An 8,366-nucleotide genomic window follows, 5' to 3' on the forward strand; every position below is an offset into this window, starting at 1 on the left:
GCAGTCTTTCAGCTCAGAGACAGAGGGCAGCACCACACAGACTGACTCTCACAACAAACAGGACACTGCAGAAATGATGGGACTCATAATTGTAATCCTTGAGTGACTTTTTTGTAAAAATGTGTCTTTTTATAATCACTAATTCAAACAATGTATTTTTTTTCATGAGCAATACATTTCCTGTAAATTATTAATGGTTGTACTGTAGTGCCGGAGGAAAGAGGAATAAACGGAGGTAACGGAATGCTTGGTTAATGTACAAAGCCACGTCAGTCAACACAGAACAACAGCACATGTAATCGCCAGCACAGTAATGAATGACAACAGCGAGTGCCACCGCAATAGATGTCCCCTCTGGCCGCGGTGCCAGATTAGTAGTTCCCTCCCACTACACAACACAGTCAGAGGAGAACACGAACCAATAATGTAGTCACTACAATATTCCAGTTAACGGTATATTTTTTAATGATTCGTTATAAATTGAGGAAGCTGAGGGAGCGCGGAAGCTGAGGGAGCGCGGAAGCTGAGGGAGCGCGGCGCTTGCCGCGCGGCAGGAAGGGGGCAGGCTAGCGTAGGGTCACGTGGGCGTCGTGGCCAATCAGAGGAACCCGGAACCTGAGCGCCGTTGTAGAAGGGATAGAGGCACGCGGGGCGCCTAAAACCAGTTGCGTGATTACGAAACCTAGCCGCATTTCTCGGAGACGCTCTCTGATTGGCACTGACTGACGCTCTCTGATTGGCCACTGACGCGTTTGCCCAAACCGTGACGAGCTGTGTCTTTGCCCATTTCCACGTCAAACAGCCTGCAAACTACCTGGCGTTCTATCGCCATGCTCAGTGGTGCAGTCCTAATATGGGAACTGGTAACACGCCACGCCACGTGCACGCGCACGCGCGGGTACGTGCATGCGCACATAACTGATTTATACACACACGCACGCACACGCACACACAAGCGCATATACGCAAGTGCAATCTTTCTATCATACAAGCTCTTCTTGCTCTCTATTTGTGTGAATGTGCGCGTGGAAAGCTGGCGCGCAGCACAGACGCTTGATTCAATATCATAAGCAGGTAGACCCCCATCACGAATTCCGAGCCACATTAGTATTCACCTCCACTGCCTGTGTCACACAGAATGAAGGGGGAGATGCATTCAGATAGCCAACACCCAGACACTTAGTCTACCTGCGCTTTTTGTTATGTAAAACGGTGGCCGGGTAGCGTGTAACTGTTCCGCAACAGTAAGTGACTTCCGGGGTAGGCCTGATTGGCCCCGACAGGCACGTGACGCGCAACTTTCTCTGCCGCGCGGCACGCTCCGCGGAGCCGAGCGGCAGAGCTTACGGAATTACGTAACCGTCCAAATACGCCATGACTCTCATTCGGCGCTATAGCTCACCTGGCAGAGCAGCGGTCCTGCGATCCTGCGGTCCGTTGTTGGTGAGTTCGAATCCCATCAAATATTTTTTTTTAACGTGATTTTTTTTTAACGTGTATTCTTTCGCCGGTTAAGGTTAGGCATGGTTAAGGTTAAGGTTAAGGTTAGGCATTGTTTCGGAGTTGGTTAAGGTTAGAACGGTTAAGTTTAGGCGCTGTTAAGGAGCTGGTTAAGGTTAGAGTTTGTCTTAGAGAATGGCAATATTCTTTCTATGGTTAAGGTTAGGCATGGTTAAGGTTAAGGTTAAGGTTAGGCATTGTTTCGGAGTTGGTTAAGGTTAGAACGGTTAAGTTTAGGCGCTGTTAAGGAGCTGGTTAAGGTTAGAGTTTGTGTTAGAGAATGGCAATAGACAGCCTATTTCCGCGCGACAGCTCTCAGCAGCCTCGTTGCGCGTCCTGAGTTTGCCGCGTCACGTGCCTGTCGGGGCCAATCAGGCCTACCCCGGAAGTCACTTACTGTTGCGGAACAGGTACACGCGGCCGGGTACTAGTCACAACGAATGGATACAGCGCATTTTTGTGTGCGCGTACACGCATCCGTGCGCGATCGCGCGTACTTCTGCCTCAGTGATCTGGTAACACGGCGTGTAACCGGGTGGCGTGAATATTAAAGGCAACCAACTTGTGTTCGGCTTTTCTCTGATTGGCCGCGCCCTTCCCCCCGCCCCCACGCGCAGGCAAGCGCAGTCGTCCCAAGTCCCAAATGAAATCCAAGGAGCGCGCGCGAGCGGCAGCGCGGGCAACCAACTTGTGGCTGCTGTTCCAACGCACTTGTGTTGGGCTGCGGTAGCAGTGGAGCGCTATGAAATGGGCTGAACTAGAAAGCGTAACGTTATTATGTTTCGCGTTTTTAACAACCACCAGATTCACTCGTGTATAAACAAAGCCCATACAGTTATGAAATGCGCTGAACTAGAAAGCGTAACGTTATTATGTTTCGCGTTTTTAACAACCAACTACCAGATTCACTCGTGTATAAACAAAGCCCATACAGTTATGAAATGCGCTGAACTAGAAAGCGTAACGTTATTATGTTTCGCGTTTTTAACAACCAACTACCAGATTCACTCGTGTATAAACAAAGCCCATACAGTTATGAAATGCGCTGAACTAGAAAGCGTAACGTTATTATGTTTCGCGTTCCATTGATTAACGCCATTACCTGCTGTGCTGTAGGAAGCAGAGGTACAGTAAGTTACAGTAGGTGTAGGTTACATGTTTAATCAAAGCCCATACAATTTTTTAGATGAATGATTGTGGATATAATATAGAAAACACATCATTATGATATTGTCAGAGGGAGAGGCATGACTTCGCGACACTCTATTAGACACTCACTGTACATCAGTGTGGAAGTGTAACGTTATATGTTATTTCGCCCGTGGAGGCTGCTGAGCCTGAAGCGCCAGCGGGGCGACGCGGTGGTTTATCCCCGGCTTTCGTGCGCCGCCGCCGGCTTGATACAGCTTCAGCAGCAGCAGCAGCGGTGCTCTGTTGTAGGAAGCCCTTCAATGACAGCGGCGCGCTCTCATATTTTGCGAATGCATAAACTATATCTTAAATTATGGCTATGTGTCTAATATGGCTGTCGCTTATCAATGACTTCGCGACAGCCATATTAGACACATCGCCATAATTTAAGATATAGTTTATGCATTCGCAAATATGAGAGCTCTGTCATTGAAGTGGGTGGTGGCAGCATTACTAACAGTAGCGATTTTTATTGTTTTGTCATGACCAAACATAATCCCAACATAAATAGGCGGTGTACTGTATGTCAAATGTCGGTCATGTGGTGGAAGAGTTTAGTACAGTCACACAACAGAACACCGCTGTAGTACAGTCACACAACAGAACACCGCTGGTTCGACCAGCGCTTCTGCCGCAAGGGCGTGTGCTAGTGGATTGATTGATTGGCCGTGTGGCCAATCAGAGAAACGCTGAACGAAAAGCTGAACACAAGTTGGTTGTGTAATATTCATGCTTTGAATATATCTTTACTATATTATTCATGCTGTGAATATATCATTTACGACAGGCGCGCCAGGCGCACCTTGCTTATGTATACCTGACCAGGGGTCCTGACAGTCAGTTGGCTGCCAGCCGTGAATGGAGCTACACTCATGCTGAACGATACTTACCTTTGAATAAATATATAAACGCTATCTCTTCGTCCTGAAGATTATTCTATATAAATCGAATACGACATGGTGTCAGAAGCAGGATGAACATGGATATCAATGGAGTCCCGTCGCCACGGATGAATTGGGATTCTCTGGACTTACCGGGAGAATGGAAGAAGTTCAGGCAGCATGCAGAGTTGATGTTTTCGGGCCCACTCAAGAAGAAAGGAGAGGACGAGAAATGTAGCTACCTGCTATTGTGGAGCGGAGAAAGAGGGAGAGACATTCACAACACATGGACTCTCAGTGCAGATGAAGCAAAGGTATTGAAGAGCTACTATGACAATTTCGAAGCATACGTACTTCCAAGGAGGAACACAATTTTCGCCAGGTACAAATTCCATGAGAAAACCCAGCAACCGAGCGAGTCATTCGAACAATTTGTCACTGCATTGAAACTACTGGTGAAAGACTGTGCATATGTGAACAATGATGAGATGGTTAGAGACCGCATAGTGTTTGGCATACACTCAGCAAAAGTACGAGAGAAACTACTAAACGTTGGATCAGACTTGTCGTTAGACAAAGCAGTAGATATAGCTAGAGCCCACGAGCTAGCACAATCACAGATAAAGAGCTTTACTGGCGCCACGAGCAGCGCGCAGGAGCAGCTCGTGCACGAGGTACACAGACATGAACAGACGTATAGCGCACAGAGATATCGCCCCAGAGCAGAGTGGACAGAGAGAGCGAACAGAGCGAGCGACACAGACACACGTAAGAACTGTGGATACTGTGGGGGTAGAGCTCACAAGGAAGGGGATAACTGTGTAGCTAGGGGGAAACAGTGCACGAAGTGTGGAAAATGGAACCACTTTGCCAAAGTCTGCAGGGCCGGTAGTTTCCAGAAGAAGTCAGTACACGAGATTAGCATGCGCTCTGAGTCAGGAGAAGAGTCAGACGAACTGTATGTAGACACCGTGACAGACAGACGGTTTGATGCAACAGAACAAGCGTTCGCAGACATACAAGTAGGAAAACAGGGCACAGAGCTTAAATTTAAGCTAGACACAGGTGCACAAGTAAATGTAATTCCTTTGAGAGAGTATCACAGTTTACAAGATAAACGCAAAATACAGCCTACTTCACGCAGACTGACAGGATATGGTGGAGAGAAGCTAGTGGTAAAGGGCACATGCACGTTAAAGTGTAAATACAAAGAGCGTGGCATGTTGTTAGACTTTTACATAGTAGACACTCAGGCACCCCCAGTTCTAGGTTTACAGGCATGCCTGAATATGGACCTCATTAAACTAGTATTGTCAGTAAATGCACACACAGACAAACAGACCATCATGGAAGAATACCACGACGTGTTTAAAGGGATAGGACTATTCCCAGGAGAGTGTCACATCCATATAGACCCAGACGCCACGCCAGTAGTCTGCCCACTGAGAAGGACACCGATCGCCCTGCGTGGCCGACTAAAGAAGGAGCTACAGAGTATGGAAGACACACAGATCATCGCTAGAGTCATCGAACCAACGGAGTGGGTCAGTGCACTGGTCATTGTTGAGAAACCACGCACAGGCAAGCTCAGACTATGTTTGGATCCTAAGGAGCTAAACAAGGCTATCAAGCGCCCGCACTACCCTCTGCCGACACTAGAGGACATCACACCCAGACTAACAGGCGCACGCTATTTCAGCGTACTGGATGCAAGGTCGGGATACTGGTCCATCAAGCTCTCCACAGAATCATCGAAGCTGACGACGTTCAACACACCGTTTGGACGATACAGATTCCTACGATTACCATTTGGGCTCGCTTCTGCCCAGGACGAGTTCCAACGAAAAATCGACGAGACATACGAGGGACTGAACGGAGTAGCAGCTATAGTAGACGACATCCTTGTATATGGCGCGACCAGAGAGGAACACGATAAGAACCTACATGCAATGATGGTGAGATCACGGGAGAGAGGCGTTCGGCTCAACGCAGACAAGTGCACCATCGGAGCCACCGAAGTGAGCTACTTCGGGCACATCCTTTCAGCTGACGGCATGAAGCCTGACCCAGGCAAGATAGCTGCCATCAAGGAGATGGAGGCGCCAAAGAGCCGTGCAGAACTGGAGACCGTGCTAGGTATGGTCAACTATCTGGCGAAATTCGCCCCGAGCCTCTCCGAGATCAACGCACCCATGAGACAGCTGCTTAAACAATCGAATGAGTTCCTGTGGGACGCGCAGCACGACGCTGCATTCCAAAAGATGAAAGACATACTTACCAGTGAACCTGGGCCAGTCCTCATCTACTTTGACCCAGATAAGGAGCTCAGCTTACAAGTGGACGCATCAAAGTATGGTCTAGGTGCTGTGCTGATGCAGGAAGGAAGGCCCATTAGCTACGCATCCAGATCACTCACGGACAGCGAGGTCAACTACGCACAAATCGAAAAGGAGATGTACGCAGTCCTTTATGGATTCAAACGTTTCCACCAATATGCCTACGGTCGCCATGTTATGGTGCAATCTGACCACAAGCCCCTGGAGTCGATCATGAAGAAGCCGATCGCCGCAGCCCCACCGCGGTTACAGAGGATGATACTACAACTACACAAGTACAACTTCACGATCGTGCACCGCCCTGGGAAAGACATCCCAGTAGCCGACACGCTGTCCAGGAAATCACTCACCTCTCACGACGACGGTCTCAGTGAAGGGATGGACCTTCAGGTACACATGGTATACAACAGCTTACCTGTACACAACGACAGGCTACAGGAGATCAGAGAAACAACAGACAATGACACACAGCTAAAGCTGCTCAGCCAGGCTATCCTGGAGGGATGGCCTGAGGAAAGAAAACAATGCCCCCAGAACATCACCGAATACTGGAATCACAGAGATGAACTATCCAAAACGAATGGAATAATTTTCAAAGGGGAGAAAATAGTCATCCCTACCAGCCTCAGAGGAGAGATGCTGATCAAGATCCATGCAGGCCACATGGGAATGGAAAAATGCAAACTGAGAGCACGAGACATCATGTTCTGGCCTGGAATGGGTAGACATATAGAGCAAGTCGTGGAGAAGTGCTCAATATGCCAAGAGCGCCGCCCATCAAACACCAAGGAGCCCATGATGCCTCATCGTATCCCAGACCGCCCCTGGCAGGTTGTAGGGACAGATCTCTTTAACTGGAACAACCAGGACTATGTTGTGACCGTCGACTACTACAGCAGATTCTTCTAACTAGACAGACTTCACAGCACCACATCGGCAGCTGTTGTCCACAAGCTAAAGGCAGCCTGTGCCAGGCATGGCGTCCCAGAGACCATAGTCTCAGACAACGGACCACAATACAAGTCTAAAGAGTTCGAGGCATTCGCCAAGTCGTGGGAGTTTACACACGTCACGTCAAGCCCACACTATCCGCAAAGCAACGGACTAGCGGAGAGAACCGTGAAGACGGCAAAATCACTCATGGACAAGGCTAAGGCAGACGGAAGAGACCCGTACCTAAGCCTCCTGGAATATCGTAACACCCCAGTCGACAACTTCAAATCGCCGGCACAGCTGTTGATGAGCCGCAGGCTACGCTCAACCCTCCCGAGCACCAACCAACAGCTGCGGCCAGGGGTAGTAAGCCAAAAAGATGGACATGACAAGCGAGTGCAGAGACAAAAGCACCAGAAGAAATACTATGACAGGTCAGCTAGACCGCTGCCCCCACTACAGTGTGGTGAATCTGTCAGGCTACAAGAACTTGGACGCTGGAGGCCAGCAGTAGTCATACAACCAGCCGACACTGCGCGGTCATACCACGTTCGCACCCAAGATGGACGCGAATACCGCCGCAACCGCAGGCACCTGAGGGACACAAAAGAGGAACACTTCCAGGACAGCGACGGTATGCCAAGTCCAGAGTGCGTCGATCAACCGCCGGAGACCAACGACCCTGAACTGTCAGAGGACTCAGAAGAGAACTCAGCTTCATACTACACCAGATCCGGGCGAGCAGTGAAGCCTCGGGACATTTTAGACCTATAAATGTACAGGGTGCAGGCGGATCGCTGCCCTATTATAACACCATTTGCCCCATTGAAAAAAAAAAAAGGGGTGGTGAAATGTAACAAATATTAATGTATGCTGAAATGATGACTTACTATATGTGTTGAATCTATGACCTACTTACCTTTCTAATTGTCGATATATTCCCATTTTGTTAGCAAGCTACTTCTACAAATAAGAACTGCATATGGTAAGAGTGTTGAGACACGACCAAATAAGCCATGAATACATACCTTATTCACAGCTGAAGTATTCAAATATTAAAGCAGACTATCCAGAAGAAGAGGGCACACAATACGAACTGTAATACCTTGATACATGAATCTTTATGTTTAACATATTAATCCTACCTGTTTACATTGCCTGGTCCTGACACAGGTAACGCACTTGTTATTGTTTACAAAGAAACTCTTACAGAGTATTGCACAACCCTTCTTAATTTCAATTTTGTTCATAGCTTATTAAGCTTTCTTTAAAAGAAGGAGGATGTAATATTCATGCTTTGAATATATCTTTACTATATTATTCATGCTGTGAATATATCATTTACGACAGGCGCGCCAGGCGCACCTTGCTTATGTATACCTGACCAGGGGTCCTGACAGTCAGTTGGCTGCCAGCCGTGAATGGAGCTACACTCATGCTGAACGATACTTACCTTTGAATAAATATATAAACGCTATCTCTTCGTCCTGAAGATTATTCTATATAAATCGAATACGACAGGTTG

The sequence above is a fragment of the Notolepis coatsorum genome, assembly GCF_963971535.1.
Source record: "Notolepis coatsorum genome assembly, chromosome: 11".
NCBI classification, from domain to species: Eukaryota; Metazoa; Chordata; class Actinopteri; order Aulopiformes; family Paralepididae; genus Notolepis; species Notolepis coatsorum.